The 16,826-nt window shown below is 41.1% G+C and overlaps 1 protein-coding gene across 2 annotated transcripts in view; it reads left to right on the top strand.

The window, feature by feature from the left end:
* Nucleotides 1-33: 33 nt before the first annotated feature.
* Nucleotides 34-16,826, top strand: part of wdpcp (WD repeat containing planar cell polarity effector) — a 77,988-nt gene continuing 61,195 nt past the window's right edge. Inside the window, exons 1-2 of one of the 2 annotated variants that reach the window (XM_087176474.1) lie at nt 34-614; nt 1,584-1,702. The gene's annotated coding sequence lies outside the window, so the exon portion shown is untranslated. The remainder of the gene's footprint in view (nt 615-1,583; nt 1,703-16,826) is intronic. The other variant, XM_023415721.2, reaches the window with a different exon arrangement.

Consider the following 16,826-nt stretch of genomic DNA (forward strand, 5'->3'; position numbering starts at 1 on the left):
CAACAAGTTATTCCGTTGATAGTTAAAGAAAATGTTGGTATCTGTGATACTGGTATTACCGAGGCTGCACAAATAGGGGTCTACATGACATCGTTATTTAAATCGCTTGGTGGTTGACATACATGATCGCTAAAGAGCTAGCTAGTTAGCATAGCATTTCAAGTACCGCTTGTAGTTGCTTAGCGACCTGTATCCAGGGGCAGAGGAGAACCAGCTAGCATCGAGAGCACTGTTAGTTAGTTAGCTAGCTTAGCTACTCGTTTGAAATATAGACAGAAGACCAATATGTGTGATTAAATGGATCGAACAGCGACTAATGGTGTTAACAAACTATCCGTATGAAATGAAACCGGTTAAACATAACCGTTTTCAGTGTAAAACAGGTTGTTAAGTTTGTGTAATGCTAACTACCCGGAGCAAACAGCGACTAATTGACTTGAAGTGTCGTTCTAATCAGACCAAATTGGCTGATTATGAATGTTTACAGTGAAAAGCGTGTGTTAAGTTTGGCATTTATCACAACGTTAAGTTAAAACAAAACAAAAACACTGAAGCTGAGCAGCGTAAGAGAGAGCACGAAAACTTTTACAGTCCTCGTCAGTAATATAATCAAGGTAAGTTGTTGACAGTAACCTGTCTCATCTCTTTCTTTCCCTCTTGTGTGTGGTTAAAGTTGAACAGTCGAACAAACGGGCTTGACAGACGCCTGCTTTGACATCTTGTAAATGCCTGTTGCTTGAAGTAATTTATGTTTGGCTCTCTAAGTGAAAGATTTTTCTAAAGGTCAACAAAAATAAAGAAAGACTTCGGGTCTTCAGTTCCCTAGAGGCATAAGGAGTTATATAATCTAGCACTTAAATACACATTCACAATTTTCTGAAATTTTATAGACCAAATGATTTGTTACAGCCCTAGTTCCATTAATTATAAATTTTACTTGTACCCTGGGCATATAAATAATCCATTGCATGCATCACTAAACCTGTTTGCATGTCAGGATTTAGAGATTTTGGTCTGTTGTTTTAAGGCAGTCTCCTCATCTTTGGTCCTTCAGGTAGTGAGGCGTAAAGTGTTTCTTTCTACTATGTTGTTTTTAATTGAGACGACCCTGAAGAGACCCAGTGTTAAGTGAGACTGGTTATCAATATTTCATGGCCTCATTACAGCCTCATTACATGACCTGAACAAAAAGCAGAGGAGATGGTGTTACATCTGGCTGGCATCAGAAGGTGGGCTCACTGTAGGCTTGGCTGGCTGTCTGCAGGGTTAGACTGCTGTGCCAAATGATTATGGTTGAAACAGGGTTTTTTTTTTAATTAAAATTGGTGGTTGTGGCATGGGCTTAATTTTCTATTTTGGTTTCACTTTTTATTCTTGTATTGGATGATATTTGGGTTTATTTTTAGACAGCAATGTTGTGTAGCCAGATTGACAAATGACTAAATAATAAGTGCACTTAGAGTTGTATGATATATAAAGTTTGAAGATACGTTAAGTGATAAAATGTTAAATTGTCATCATCATATGATGCCAGATATAAGATTTTGGTTATGTAATGTATGTTTTGGTTTGGTAATTTATAGCTGCATTCCACTTGCTGCAGCTGCAGTGCACTTCTCTGGTGGAGTGAAATGAACACCGGAGGCGCCAATAATAAATGGAAGTGTCTGAAGCCTGCCCTCTTCATGCAGCGACTAGACAGGTGAGAACCCTGATTTAAACTTCTCTCTCCATCTCTCTTTTTTTCATTCTTCAACTAATTCCATCCCTTTTTGTATGTGAAACAAGTAAAATCCTGTAAACGACTGAGTACAGAAAGTGTTAACTGTTACACTCAATTCAACGATTATCATGTCCTGCTCCACTTATGGTGGCTGTCTTTTCTCCCCATATTTTAGTGCTTTGAGTGCTTTTTCCTTCAGATGTGGTCAACAACAAAACCTGGCAGTTTAAACTTCTGTCCTGACAACATCCCCATTGTTTAGATTAAATGTATGAAGGCATCAAAGCATCAATATCACAAATAAAAACATTTTGAGAGCTTTCATCATCAATTTCATCCATTTCTTGTTAATAAAACACAGACAGGCATTATTTAAAATAGGGTTTCTTGTTTCTCTTCTGTTTCTGACCTGATCTTATGCAGTGAGGCTTACATAAAAGAATTCCCCAAAATCAATCAATAGAAAGTCACTAATACAGATTAACTACATATCCTCTACATCCCTGTGGCATTTCATTTATTTTTATTACAGGAGACTAATTATGCAAAATTTTCTGACTTTTTTCTTTTCTTTATACTGCAACAAAATTTAATAGCATGTAGTTTGATGGCTCACAGTTATGGAGTGAATGTTTTTAAGCCTGATAAGACAATAATTTCAATTTGGTTTCAATTACTGTGCAGCACTGATAGCACAATTTCTGCCCTCAGTCTCCATGTGAAAGGTGATATTTCCATGTCATAATAATATTTTCCTTTTTGTCAAACATCCTGCTGTTGTATCTTTCAATCTAACAGCATAAAATGAACCGGAGCCATCACCAATTTTTCATCCAAAGCCTAAAACTGGCCTTGCTTCTCGTGTCTGCATCTGCCAGTGACAGGGGCTGACACGGACGCTTCCCTTCTCAAAAGGCTCTGCGTGTGATAGCTGGATTCAAAGCTGTTTGAAGCAGCTGCCACAGCCTGGCAGACTTCCTCTCAGCTCCAGTTACATTTTTACCCCTCTGTGTGGCATGTGCTTATGGCTGTCATGGGTGTCAGTGTGGGACAAACAGGTGCTCACAGCTGTCTGTTGGCTAGCAGTGCTGTATGATCACACTGTGGGTGTATTACATTGATCGGAAGAGCCTTGAAATATGCTGTCATCTACTTCTTTTGACGGTCCAGTTTTTGGTTTAACTCACTCACTATATCCAGAGTGACTGAAACTTTTTGTCCACTGCCCAGAGAGGTGAGGGAAGATTGACATCCTCTTAACAATGGAGACAGCAAGTGTCATGCCAAAGAAATCCTGATAAAGTAATGGCAATTACTATGTCTTTTTGAAGCCCCATTAATCAATATTTTCATTAACAACTGTTAAATGACACTCTTGCTCCTATTGTGATGAACATAGAGAACTGTTGTTCAGCTCTGCATTCCCCTCAGCTTCACCGAGCATTTTAGTGTTTCTAACTCTTTCTTTTAGTTTTACAACGTGTAACTTTACTGTGGGGTTCAGTCTCGTCAACCTTGTTTCCAGCTACAAAAGACAGATGTTTTCAGGGGGGAAACAATCTCGACAGCCAAAGTTGGTGACCAGTTAGTGAGGCCAAATATTTCCCTCAGACGCTGGTGGAGACCAACCCAGAACTCAAAGGACAGTGAATATTAGACTTGAATTTATTAGGTGCCAGAAATCTGACTCCATCTTCATGGATGTGAAAATAGTCAATTCTTTGCAACAGCATCCCTCACTGCCCTTAGCAGCCAAAAAAAAACAATTAATGCTGCTTAAGATTGAAATATCAGAAGTTTATTTTAATTGAAGATCTATAAAATGATAACAACCAAGACAGTCTGCAGGAGTAGTTTGGACAAAACAATGAATGCCATTGTAAAAAATAAAAACAAAACATTCGTGCATTAGTTGATTTTATACTGTATAGTTCACTGTGCCATTGTAAAATTTTTATATCAAGTTTAAGATTATGTAAAAGTTTTAGATTTAAATCCTGGAATTAAATTTGGGAACCCTACTAAAGGTCGATCCAGAGGCTTAAAAGTTTTCTGTGACAAAATGCAGAAACGATGCCACCTGTCAGAAGAAGATATCAGGAATAGAAACATCTACAAGTGAAGTGAGGAAAGATTAAAAGAACACAGTGGCTTTGAGGTTAATCTTTTATTAAAGACATTTGATAACATTTCACTTTTGTAGTTATATTTCCTTGTGATATACAGGACCAGTTAAGTATTGATCAGTCTTTATAGATATAACTTGTCTTTATACAGATTTGATATCAAGATCAATTCCGTGCATTTACTGTATTTCATGAGTAATGAGGCGGTCTCCTGGTCAGTGGACAAACTAGAAGCAGCCCCACCTTTGTCTTTTTAGTATTTACTTTGCTCAGTTCACTACTAACGCATATGTATATTACTTGGAAGCCAGTTACCTAAAAAGCACAGAGGTCAGGCTCCTACTGCTCATTTTGAATAAACAATTACCAGAGCATCACTTATACAAAACCTGGTTAATTGCATTGTAAATTGTTATCTTTGTAGTCATCACGGTGTTTGAATTTGTCAGAATTGCTCGATCCTACTTCTGTTCTGCCTGCATAAATTGGAGCTCAGGCCATGTTTTTAAGAGCCCAAACTAAGGTACAAGTTTTGGATTGGATCTGCTGATTTAGGGCAACGCTTGCTCTATCAGAAAATTGTTCCTTTCGAGATATTCATTAGCCTTTCAGTGCACTCTGTGTCAGGTGCAGCCATGAACGTGCATAGCCATCAAAATCACCTAAAATCCCCCCAACTCGTCAGATAACTTGTGACAGTTATGACTTTACATAATCGCACATTTGAAAGAGTCTGTTGTTGCTGTAAATGTTATTTGACAAGTTGGACTCCAATGTTTATTTTCTTCTCTGGCAGTCTTCACAGTCAGGTTGACATGAGGGGATTAGGGATACTTCGTCTTTGTAAAAAGGAAATCAGAATGAAACCAAAAACAGCAGCGGCACACATGATAATATCTGGTGCCAGTTTGCTACGGCGGCCTGATCCTCTGTGTGTGTGCTGTGAAAACAATTGGTATTGTGGGTATTTTGTCCCACCCACAGGACAAGACCTGGAGCCCCACAGAAGCGAGAAGAGTGGGAAAGGTCACACATGCACAGAACCTGAGCGTCACACACACACACACACACACACACACACACACACACACATACACACATACGCACGCATACAGTTATGCACATGGAGTGTGAACATGCTCAATACATGTGCACACATACAGAGTACACTCTGAAAGTCTTGATAAGCGTGTTGCAACATGACCAGCAGCACGTCTCTCTGTCTGCATGGTGTCTGTCTCCTCTGCTGACCCTGCCGTCTGTCCTTTGTCCACTCCATCTCCTCCTCGTCTTTTGTTCCCTCGTCATTTCACCTCCTTCATCTCCACCCTTTCTGTCCGCTCTCACTTTATCTCCTCCTATTCTGCTCCTCCACTTGTCCCCGCAGAGTGCACCTGAGTGACCCTGCTTCGTTGGCAGCTGGGAGGCAGATAGCCAGCACACACACCGGCCTCAAAATCGCCCTCTTATCTCCCTTCGCAAGACCAAATAGACCTCACAGTGCACCAGAAGACACTGAGATAGCAGGTTGCATCCACATGAGCACACACATAAACAAACAAACAGCACACAAACACAGTGGATAATTACATCATTGTCACTGCTATCTCCCATCATATTCAACTTCTGTATCCCTGTGCCATCATCCTGCCTACTTTGTGGCATGTCTGTGTCTTAGCAGTGTCATGTTCCTGTGCTAGATTAGTTGATGACGCTTTAGATCAGATGGAGAAGATAATTTTTGTTCCCTTTTTTTTTTTTTATCTACACTGTAATGCAGACAGTAGTGGTGTTGTTTAAAATGAACCTGCATGGCCTCGTCCTGCCATTTGCTTTTATTTGCAATAACCATAATAATACACTAGGTGTCAGTGTTTGTCTGTAGTTAACCATAGTCATTCTTGGCCATCACTACTTAGAAACTGGTGCTGATGGATTTGTGTTGAAGACTCTCTGAAGACACTTGTTGCTGCAGCAGCAGGAGTCGTGCCTTCAGGCACTGGGCTTATGATTGGAGAGTTGTGACTTCAAATTGTCACTCTGAAATCTGGTAACTATGTGAAACCAAGGGATTTTGACATACTTTTTTTAAGAAAGATGTTGGTTGTACACACAGAGGTAGGCTCACAGAGGTTTTCGCAAGGCTATAAACTCACTATTCTACACTGTTTTGAAAACCTGAAGCATGTTTTCTTCTGATTTGGGATGATTTGTAAATTTGCTAGTTTATGTCGTAAAATTAAAGTATTTTAATAAATCTTATCCAAGGCTCTAATGGGAACCTAAGCTGCAACATTACCTACCTTTTGAAGATTTTATGTATCCAAGTGAATCTATGTCTGGTGTAACGATGCAAGAAGCAAGCAAGCAAATTATATTTATATAGCGCCTTTAAAACTGAATTTAGAAAGCACTTAACAGGGAGAACAAAAGGGAAGTGGATAAGGCAGGGGAGACATGAAGAAACATGAAGAAATACATGTGAGAATGGAGCATGTTTATGCTTTTCAAAATCATAGGGGAGAGAAATCATCCAGCTAAAGTAAACCATTCTGTCTCTGTTTTGAAGGTATTTCTACGATTATTAACATTAAATCAAACCAGCTGGAGAAATGGTTGACTTTAAAAAATGGGTTCATCGATCTTTAAGCCATTATAGTTTTATAAATGCAGCTTTTGTGAGAAATTGTGTGTTTCCACACATGGTGTTAAAAAAAGCTTAATCTATCTAGAACTGTCATGTCATGTGGGAAAAAGATTGTATCCAGACCTAGGCTGTACAAGAACCAGATGTTTGAATGATTCATGATTCATTATTATTTAATTCCTGTATGAACAAAGTTCCATGTAATCACTCCATATACTGTATATGACATACCTTTTTAATAATGTAATTCCTTTTGTGTATTGAAGATATTTTAGTCTCATTTTTGCTTTATGCTAAGCAGTGCATGTCTTTCCTGAGCTGAAATATCATGAATTTGTTGCTTCCAGAAATAGCGTGCAGATCCTTTTGAGCTGTTGTCATTGTGTAGCTTTGGCACTTTTAGGACAAGGCCTGGAGGCGTATGAATGTTTCCAATCTGCTTCAATGTACCTACTACCTCTCTGAGTTTCTCTCTGACAGATTGTCTGTGATTGAAACCTGAGAGAGACTTTGTTTCTGGCCAAGTGTTGGCTAGCTGTGGGGAAAAGAAAGACACCCGAGCTCTTAGTCAGAAAGAACACCGACCCCTGAAAATACACCAAGTAACTTCTTGGCACTGATGCAGAACTATTCAATTAAATCTCATATTATATACACACACCAAACCATCCTCGGAGGTATGTTTCTTCCTCTGAGTGAGCCTCAACCACACTTTCCCTCTCTGCGTCTTTCTCCCTTAGGTGTTTGCATAGTGAAATGGTCCGTGAAATGGGTTTGATGGAATCAAACTCCATGTTAAGACAAATACATATTTCATAGCAGTTGATGGACTGATTGATGGGGTTGTGTCTTCATTTCCTTTGTACGTCACTGCCAAAGATCTCTATCAGAAGCGGTAATATGAAGGATCATGGCTCAGCTTGTTTCAGAGAGGAGTTTTTCACTTGTCATGTTGTGACTTTGAGTGATTCTCGGTGCGAGTGTCTTTAGGTGTTAGCTTTTATTCACTGTGAGAATGTGTTTTTGTGCTCCGATAGCAACTGCGGCCACAAGAGGGCACCAAACTGCCACATGTTGACATTCTGCGTCTGTCCTAACTGAAAGCTCACTCTCCGTTCCCTCTGCTGTTGACAGCGACCAACACACTTTTTTAAAAACTCACTGAAGGATGACCAAAAATGCGGCAGCAACAGTGTCCTGGATCCACAGCCAGTTGATGTGGCAGCAAACTCACAACGGAGAGGGTGGAAGGTGGTTCACGTTTTTTATCAATACAACTGTTGTTTTAGCACCACAAGGCTGGCTGACAAACTCCCCCTGACCCACCCCACCTAGCCCGCTCGCACCACCTTTCATTAACCTCAAAACCCAAATCCATCCAACTGGACCAGTGACGGCAACTCGCTGCCGATGCTGGCGGTCACACCCCTCTGCACAGCCATAATGGGTCGTGGCACAATTGGGGGCCACGTAACCGTCAACATTCCCGGTCCTTCCAAGAGGCCGGTTGCCTGCAGGTTACCAGCAACACTGCTTGTCCCTGTTTGTCTGCGCTCACTAAAAGGAAAGAATGTTTTCCCCCCACAACATGGCTGTGTGGGGATTAAGGCCCATTCTGAGTGGCCCCGGGTCGTGCAGCAGATGTTAGCCAGGATAGCGCTCGTTGCCGTGCCGACAGTGAGCCGGCGGGATCGGCCCGCCCAGACGATGTTAAGCCTATGTACATGTATGGGAGAGAAGGGGGGGAGGTGAAGGGCCTGTCACACATTAAAGAGAATGGTGGTGGGAAATTTGTCACAGTGGTCACACGCTAATTCATCTACACTGTCTCTGATCGTCATCACACACATGGGAAGCTGAGGAGTTTCACATGGTGAGCCTGATGCTGGTTCGTGTTCGAATGATTGTGACCCCTCAGTATCTGCTCAGTGAGTGGACAGTATTGCTAAAATATATTCATTCATTTCTGATGACCACTGCTCAGTAATTGATTCAGACATGTAAACTACATTAGGTACGTATGCACTTTTAAACACGCTCCTTCGTGCGGTTGGATCGCCTTCACTTCAGTCTCTAAGCTGTGAATTTTTACAATAGCAACACATGAAAGCTTTTAAACCAACAGTTGCACATCATCTGTCAAAATCACTTCCCCTGTGTGAGCATTGGCTTTTACACTCCCAGATGATGTTTTAATGTGATGGGTTGTTTTAACTGCTAAGCTCTCAAGTGCTTGTCACATGGAGCCTCTAATGAAGATGACTAAATGTACAGATGGCTTTACGAGTGAAAGGAAAACCATGGGCTATTGTCAGTATGGCACAGGTCTATGGGGACAGTTCTGTTGCATTTAAAGTACAGACTTTTTTGTATCTGTTTGGAAAGGGGTGCTATCCTGAGTGACATGGGCAGCATTACAAGAAACAATAGTAACAATGGAGTCACAGAAGCTTGACAGTAGGTGTAACAAAGTATTCCTGTCAGCCATAAGACTATATTATATTTGACATGTTTTTAAATACGGATGTACAGAAATTAGTGCAAAAGCCTAAATACAAGAAAGGGGAGAAGTTCACTGGACTAAATCTTGAATAGGTCCATTTTGAATTGTAAATTCTGGACAATGTTTTGCATTTTTCTGCTTACTTCCTACTTTCAGTTGTAACCATCTACCTCAACGAAGTGAACTCTGTTTGAATTACAGGCGTAGGGCAAGGCTGTATGGCCGTTTGATGTGAAAGACGAGCCTGTTCTCTTTACGTCAGACAGGTCTAACTGCAGGGTGAATGTGTTTAACATGGGGCCCAGTTCAGGCACCTGTGGTACTCGTAAGCATCAGGCTCAATGGAAAGAGGATACAGGGTCTGACAAGACATGACTTGACCCAGCAGTGCAGGCAGAGCCCCGCTATTGTCCTGAATAAACAGCAGAAATCTGTGTTGTAGAATTTCCCCTTTGTGTGTGTGTGTGTGTGTGTGTGTGTGTGTGTGTGTGTGTGTGTGTGTGTGTGTGTGTGTGTGTGTGTGAGAGAGTGTGAGCGAGAGGGTGAGAGAGAAACAGTCTTTATGTATTTGTGTCTGACAAAATGAAAGGAACAAGGAACTTCTTAGGGGCAAACAGAGCACAACACTGACATAAGCAGTGTGTCAGTGTGAGTATGTCTAAGTCAGTGGACAATTGTGTGTGTGTGTGTGTGTGTGTGTGTGTGTGTGTCATGGGGCACAGGCCATGCCGTTCAGTTCCACAATGACTGTACTCTCTGAGGATGAGTGTTGGGCAGGGCAGGGCTGTTTTCACGCACGGCTGGATGTTTGGGCTTTCTGACAGATGGAGAATAGCCAGATGTGTGTGTTTGTGGACTTGTGTGTATGTGTGTATGTGCATATATACTGTATGTGCGCACAATTGTCTTATTTCATGCTTCCATTCTGCTGATTTCAGACCTCAGCAGCAGCTTAACTGACCCCTTACTGCAGACGACAAATTACCAGACTCCATGCTGACAGGAGAAACTTTTCCCAAATGTTCAAAATGTGTCAAGAAACAGTGGATGTACAAAGGCGAAACTTTACCTAGGCTTTATAAACACAGGGCTGGCAGTCATCCCTGTTTTCTTTTTACAGTGGGTGTACTATTTTGAAGATAACATTAGGGCTTATGCTCAATCTACAAATGTCATATGGATTTATTTGTAGGTATAGAGGTCTTCAAAGTCCGACCAGTAATCTATTACTGCGTTTTTGGCTGTAATTTTCCAAAGACAACACTGAAGTGACTGCTTTATTCTGACTGGATGAATATTAGTGGCTATTATATGGCTGATACTAAAATTATTACTCAGTTAGTTAATTGACAAAAAAATTCTGATTAGTGACTTGTTGTCATTATCAAGTAAATTGATTGATTGAAAAATCTTTCTTGCATTCATTTAACGCCATTGTCTGTCAAAAGCCTTTAGGATTTTTGACATATTTGACTGACAATCAAAGCACTTTTAAGACATTTGTGACTGTTAGCTACTGTTGTAGAATTTAGAATAGATTAAGTTCATTGCAATCGCCAAGTAAAAAACAATGTAAGTTTGAAAACCTCCGACTAAAGGTCAGAGTACAGTGATGAAGTGTGATAGACAACTGCCAGGTGAAGGGAAGAAGAGCTACGAGTAGACAATACACTGCAGCAGGGGGAGAAGGGAGATATAACACCGGCGTCCATCTCTGAGGTCACAGCAAAGAGAACAAACCTCTTGGTCCGAGTGGCATCGACGCCCGACCACTCTGTGCTATGTCAACCTGTCAGAGAGAGAGAGAGGTAGAGGGAGGCACTGCCCGCTGAGATGTGTCCAAGGTGTCATGGCCTCGTCTGGGAGGTGACAGACAGCGTGTGTGTGAGTATGTGACGGGGGAATAAGACCGCTGAGAAGTCTAGGGGACGTTCGTCGTGACCTTTCGTTTTGCCAGGGTCCATCTCGCTCTGTGCATCTGAGAACAACTTTAAAGGACCTCATCCTCCTGAGCCTTTGACAGGTGTGTGTGTGTGTATGTGTGTGGTTGTGTTTTTGTGTACCTGAGAGTACACATGTGTTTGTGTACACCAGTTGAGGAAAGCTTTAACTGAGCTATATGTGTCTTGGTGCTTTTGTACAGTCAATGTCAACAACAATGTCCTGAAATGTGTAATCTGTAGAGAGGCAGACACTTATTTTGCCCTGTTGCTTTGTAGTGTAGTAGTTTATGATATACAAATTTATACCAGTTTATCATCAACTAATGACATAGTCGTGACTGTGTGTTCAGGCAGAACATGAAGCAAATTTTACATGTGATGCAAATTCATACAAAGTCGAGGGAAGGAAGTAGTTAGACGCACACTTTCCCGGATGGGTGAACTGGTGCAAACATGCATCAGCACGAGTTAAGAATTCAAAGAAACAGCAAAGAAACGAGAGGAAAATACCAGAGAAGACTTGTGGGTTCTGTCAGAGCCTGAGCTGAGCACTAATGAATACAGTCACATTCCCACAGACATGGCCGGTGCATCCATTGAACCTATTGGTTCCCTTAGGCTCGATGTCCAGATACAGTGCTTCCAGATTAGCTGGAGATGCACTGAACACAATGGTTTGTGTTTGCGAGTGGGAAGCCAGTGAGAGATCATGTTGCAGTGGCTAATGATTATACTGTTGCTGGATAAGACTGGAAATAATCTGTTTTGTTTTTCTTATAGTCCTCAAATCCCATGAAAAGACCAAATCCAAACAGTGACTTGATGCTACTATTAAGTATTGTCTATGTGGTTAAACCCTGATGTATCTTCTTCTTTTGTGCCATACAGCTCCACCATTGTCCACCATTAAAACATGTGATTTGTTGACACAACAAAACTATAAAATATTGCCAAACTTGTGCTTAAAACATTGATTTTGACCACTTGGAGTATAAAATAATACTTTTGAAAGTACAAATATTTAGCACAAGAAATTGTAAAGGGTACTTCCAAAGCTTTTTATAAAAAAAAGAGAAGATGGTGTAAAAGAAATGATTACCTAGAATGGAATTTAAATGAGCTGTGTATGTGCATCCGTGTGTACAATATGAATATGCATTGAGTAAGTATTTGATTACATACAGTATGAATGTTTTGTTGTTTTTTTGTTGTACTTTTTTTTTTTTCCATGTGTCTGCACCATGCACATGTTTCATCACTTGTGTTTGTGTGTGAGTCCACGCGTGTGTTTATCGTTTATACGTGTGTTTGTGGTCAGGAGGTGAGGGTCAAACAACAGGGAACTAAACAGCTTTAAAAGAAGAAAATCCAACAACATAAACAAAACCACGGTCAGTGTGACACGTGTCACCTTCGCTGTGACGGGGGACAGACACCGGAGAGGCACAGAGTCCCCGAGAATCTCTTTGAAGTCAGCCTGCAATTGTGCCGCTGGTTTGGAAGTATTGCCTTTCCTGCCCTTGGGCGTTGCTATAGGGCAGATGCACTCGGCTTTTAGTGAAACACTTGCCAGGATTAGGCCTATTAGCTGAACGGGAGGGAAATACAACCATTGCTGGTTTAGTGGAATCCTAGCTGAATGTGGAAATTTAGTCTTATTTAATCGATTGGATTGTTATAACATTTTGTCGGCATAATCGAGGCAGATGTCTCCCTCTCTTTTGCTATTTGTTTTTTCCAACAAATCTTCTGCCTAATCAAGACCTGAATGCACATTCTCCACCAAACATCTCTTTTTCTCTGTCTTTCTCTGCCCCTCTGTCTCAGTCATTACTGGTGCTGTGTTTGTGTTTCTGCTCCAGGCGTTGGGTAAATACCTCTGCTGGAGTAGGTTTTCCCCCCACTTCCCTCCATTACCTTCTCTAATGACGTTTACACATCTGCTTAGAAGAGCTTCCACTCATCTCTCTGTCTCCCTGTGTCCGTCTTTCTTTCTTTCACTTTGTTGCACACACTCATACACACACAAGCACACGGACCCGCTGACGCTGCAAGATTATGTTTAAGAATTACATTCTGTATAATTTGGCTATTGAATTTATATCTTAATTTCTATTAAGTAGTAGCACATAGTCTCCACACTCCCTTTATAATAGACCAACAAATAACAAAACTATTCACAAATTTAGAGAGTTCTGAGCAAAAAAGAGAGATACTCACACACCTATAAAAGGAAATAGATGTGTATAAGTGGAGGTTTATTAAGAGTTCAAAAAGGACTTTAGTCACAGTCATTTTTGTTTTGACTTTTCAAGAGGGTAAATTAGTCTGAAAAAATAGAATGACCTTTACAAGCAGCACAATTGCTGAGTTGAAATGATTAGTTGATGAATTTATTACTAGATTGACAGAAAATGAATGTGCAAACAGAGTTGCTTGTTTTGAAAAGTAGCTGCAGTGTATAGCGATTGTTATGATCCTCTCTATCAGTGGTTCCCTGTCTGATCACTTCCCATATGTCCTATCACTTGTAAGTGTTTTATGACTCCACGCCGGCAACAGCCGTGACTGGAGGCACTATGTTTTCAGGTTGTCCGTACGTCCATCTGTCCCGTTCTCGTGAACATGATATCTCAGGAGTGCCTTGAGGGAATTTCTCCAAATTTTGTGCAAATGTTCTTCACTTTGGCTCAAGGATGAAGTGATTAGGTTTTGGTGGTTAAAGATCATTGTGAACTCACCAAACACAGCTTTGGCCATAACTCAAGAATTGATAAACTAATTGATAATAGGAATAATAGGATACAGTCCAAACGGTCAGAGGTCAACTTCACTGTGACAGCATAATGTTCTGTTAAAACACTTCTGGCCAGAAGGGGAGATTGCATTTTTGTGATATTGTTCATTATGGGGAAAAAAATTCTCTCCTGCTTTTTTTTTTTCTCTCTGGACACCTGAACTTTTCAACTCCTCACCTCCACATGCCCCCAAACATGAACTGGTGTTACTTCAAGTGATCTGCTGGTTTATTCTACACACACACACACACACACACACACACACACACACACACACACACACACACATTCTGAAAAGTATACATACTCACATCACTCTACAATGAGACTTGCCCAGCGGTCATGTCACTCCGGCTTCATTTTCCAGCTGATTGACATGTCATGTAAAATATACACACACATATGCACATGCATGCAAAGTGACTGTACCTGTCACCTCTCTTGAAGAGTATTACCTTTACCTCATTTTGTTCTGCCTGTCCATCACCTCTATTCTTTCTCCGCCGACAGCTGAATAGGCTCCTGTGGGACTTTGTTAAGTGTGTGTGTGTGTATGTGTGTGTGAAAGGTTTTCGGCTTGCTGCCTGGCGCCACTTTGCCCACCCTCCACTCTCTTCCTCCAAACCCTCTGTCTTGTAATGGGACAGTTGAGAAGATACGCTGTACTTGCCTGTGGTTATATATATATATTTGTGTGTGTGTGTGTGTGTGTGTGTGTGTGTGTGTGTTGGTAAGTGTATACACTGCCGCCAGACCTCACAGCACTTTCACTCTGAAGAACATAGTCTTCAGTTCGTCCCTTCTTTTATTGTTCCCAGTAGTACGAGTTCTGTAACGCCGCAGGTTCTCAACAAAACCACTGAAGTAGAGCGACTGATAGACACTGAAGGAGAGAGGATGGAGAATAACTCTACAATGTTTACAACATTGTATTATGTCCATTGAGTTGTACAGAAGGAGGAGTTATTTTGGGCACCCCTGGTTCTGAAAATAAAAGTCCCATTCATTTTTCCCTGCCTCCCAGTTGGACCGGTTCTACGGCTTGGATTGGCGTGAAACTATCCCAGTTAAATCTGACTGGTGTCTTCACCATGGCAGTGGCGACTGAGAAACTTTTGACTGGTACTGGAGGTGGATATATAACCAGTAATATCAAACATCTGAGGTTTTTTGTTTTTTTCTTCTACATCTTACTTGTTAAATTCATTAACGTGTTATTAGAAGGAGGACAATATTAAGATAACAAGATCGCTCACTGGTTAACTGAGTTTTATGACAATTCTTTTCCACATCCTTTCAGATTCCTTAGGGAGGGAGAGATGGGAGGCAAACAGCAAGTGCTAATAGCTTTTTCAGTGTACTTTTAATGCTACCAATTTGCTAAAATGTAAACAAATATAGGCTTAAAAATTACCTGCAGGTTGTTTATATCCCCAAAAGCATCATAGGAAGTGTAGTTTAAAAAATCAGAGTATAATTATCCTCCAAATAGAAGTAGGACAAAGTATAATAATAAAAGTGACAAAATCCATTAATATAAAAAAAAAAACCTTTTTATGTTGCACCATCAATATATTTTTACATAACTAAGGTTCCTTGCATGAATGAAGCACAGTTTGCACAAGTTTGCATTGTGGTAGAACAGGCCAATGTGTTTATGTGACACGATCTTTTCCTGAGAGTTTGCACTAGTCTCCTCTCCACCGCACAAACACACACCTTATCTGCTCTCTCAGCATTCACAGGCCTCCCACGATGTCTTCCTCTGTTACATTAGACGCCGTTCAGGGCTTGGATTCTTTGTTTTATCCAGTTTTTCACTTCTCATTATCTCACTCTTTCGTCAGAGGCATATCTTGTGTTTTCAGATTTTGTCCACCTTTCTTTGCTCCGATATGACACTGGAAGCTAGAGGACTTCTCCCGCAAGGATATACTGAAGATAAGAGCAGGTGTGAGTCTGTGTGCGTGGTTTCCATATGTATGTAAATGTGCGCATGTGTGAATTTCCTCAAGTATCACAAGGTTAAAAGATAGGAGAGTATGCATCGGACTGTATATGCCTTTCCATGCATACGTATGCGCGCGTGTGCCGTATGAGTTCAAATATCAGACATTTGAGAGATAGCAGTGTATGTGGTGTAGGACTGACTTGAGTGCCTGAGTGTGTTTACTGAATACATGAGTATATGAGTTCATGTAGTCTGTGATTGAGACTTGGCAGGAACTCCAAGGCACCTCAGACTGGAAAATCTGCACTCATACACTCACAATTACACACCGTTACCCCACCTATCTCTGTCTGTGGATGTACTTTCTGGTCGCTCTTTGTATGTTCTTCATGTTTGCCAAGTTTCTTTCCGAGAGCCAAAACAAGACCAGGCAGTGGCTGAGAGAGTGTCTACGAGAGATAAAGGTTGTGGGAAAAAAAGTCAGAAAATTTGAAACACTGTCCTTTTGAGAGAGATGAGACAATAGAGAGTAGAGTAAAAAGTGCAAGAGAGAAAGGCAAAATCAGACACTGAAATACTGTCCTTTGAGAGAGACGAGACAAAGAATGAGGAGAGTAGAAATTGCCAGAAAAAGAGAGTGAAAGCTTGCAGACAGGGTCAGAAAGCTTAATGCATTTCTAATAGCAGGTACCTTGGAAAAACATGGGAGACAAGAAAGAGGGGAAAAAAAGATAAAAAAGGAACGGGACAAGTAGGCAGAGGGATGATAAGTGAAGGTACAAGAGGGAAAAAAAGAGAAAAGGTAAAGGGAAGGAAAAATTGACAGAGAAACTTACGCAGAGCCAGGTAGGTGAGAAGGGAATGGGGGTGTGTGTGTGATGTGTAATGTGTGTGTATGTGTGTGAGGCAAGGCTGTGATGGCATTGTGTCACTCACCCTATGGCAGCTCTTTAACCCTGTAATTTACCACATCACTCTTCTCGCAGTGATGGGACCATTGCGCCGGCTGACAACACTGCCTCTGGCGTGTGTGTGTGTGTGTGTGTGTGTGTGTGTGTGTGTGTGTGTGTTTGTGTGTGTGTGTGTGTGTGTTTGTGTGCGAGAGAGAGAGAGCGCATACCTGTGAGAAAGAATT

Source organism: Seriola lalandi, unplaced genomic scaffold (assembly GCF_002814215.2).
Source record: "Seriola lalandi dorsalis isolate HSWRI2012SDOR001 ecotype SW California unplaced genomic scaffold, Sedor1 jcf7180002054556, whole genome shotgun sequence".
Taxonomy (NCBI): domain Eukaryota; kingdom Metazoa; phylum Chordata; class Actinopteri; order Carangiformes; family Carangidae; genus Seriola; species Seriola lalandi.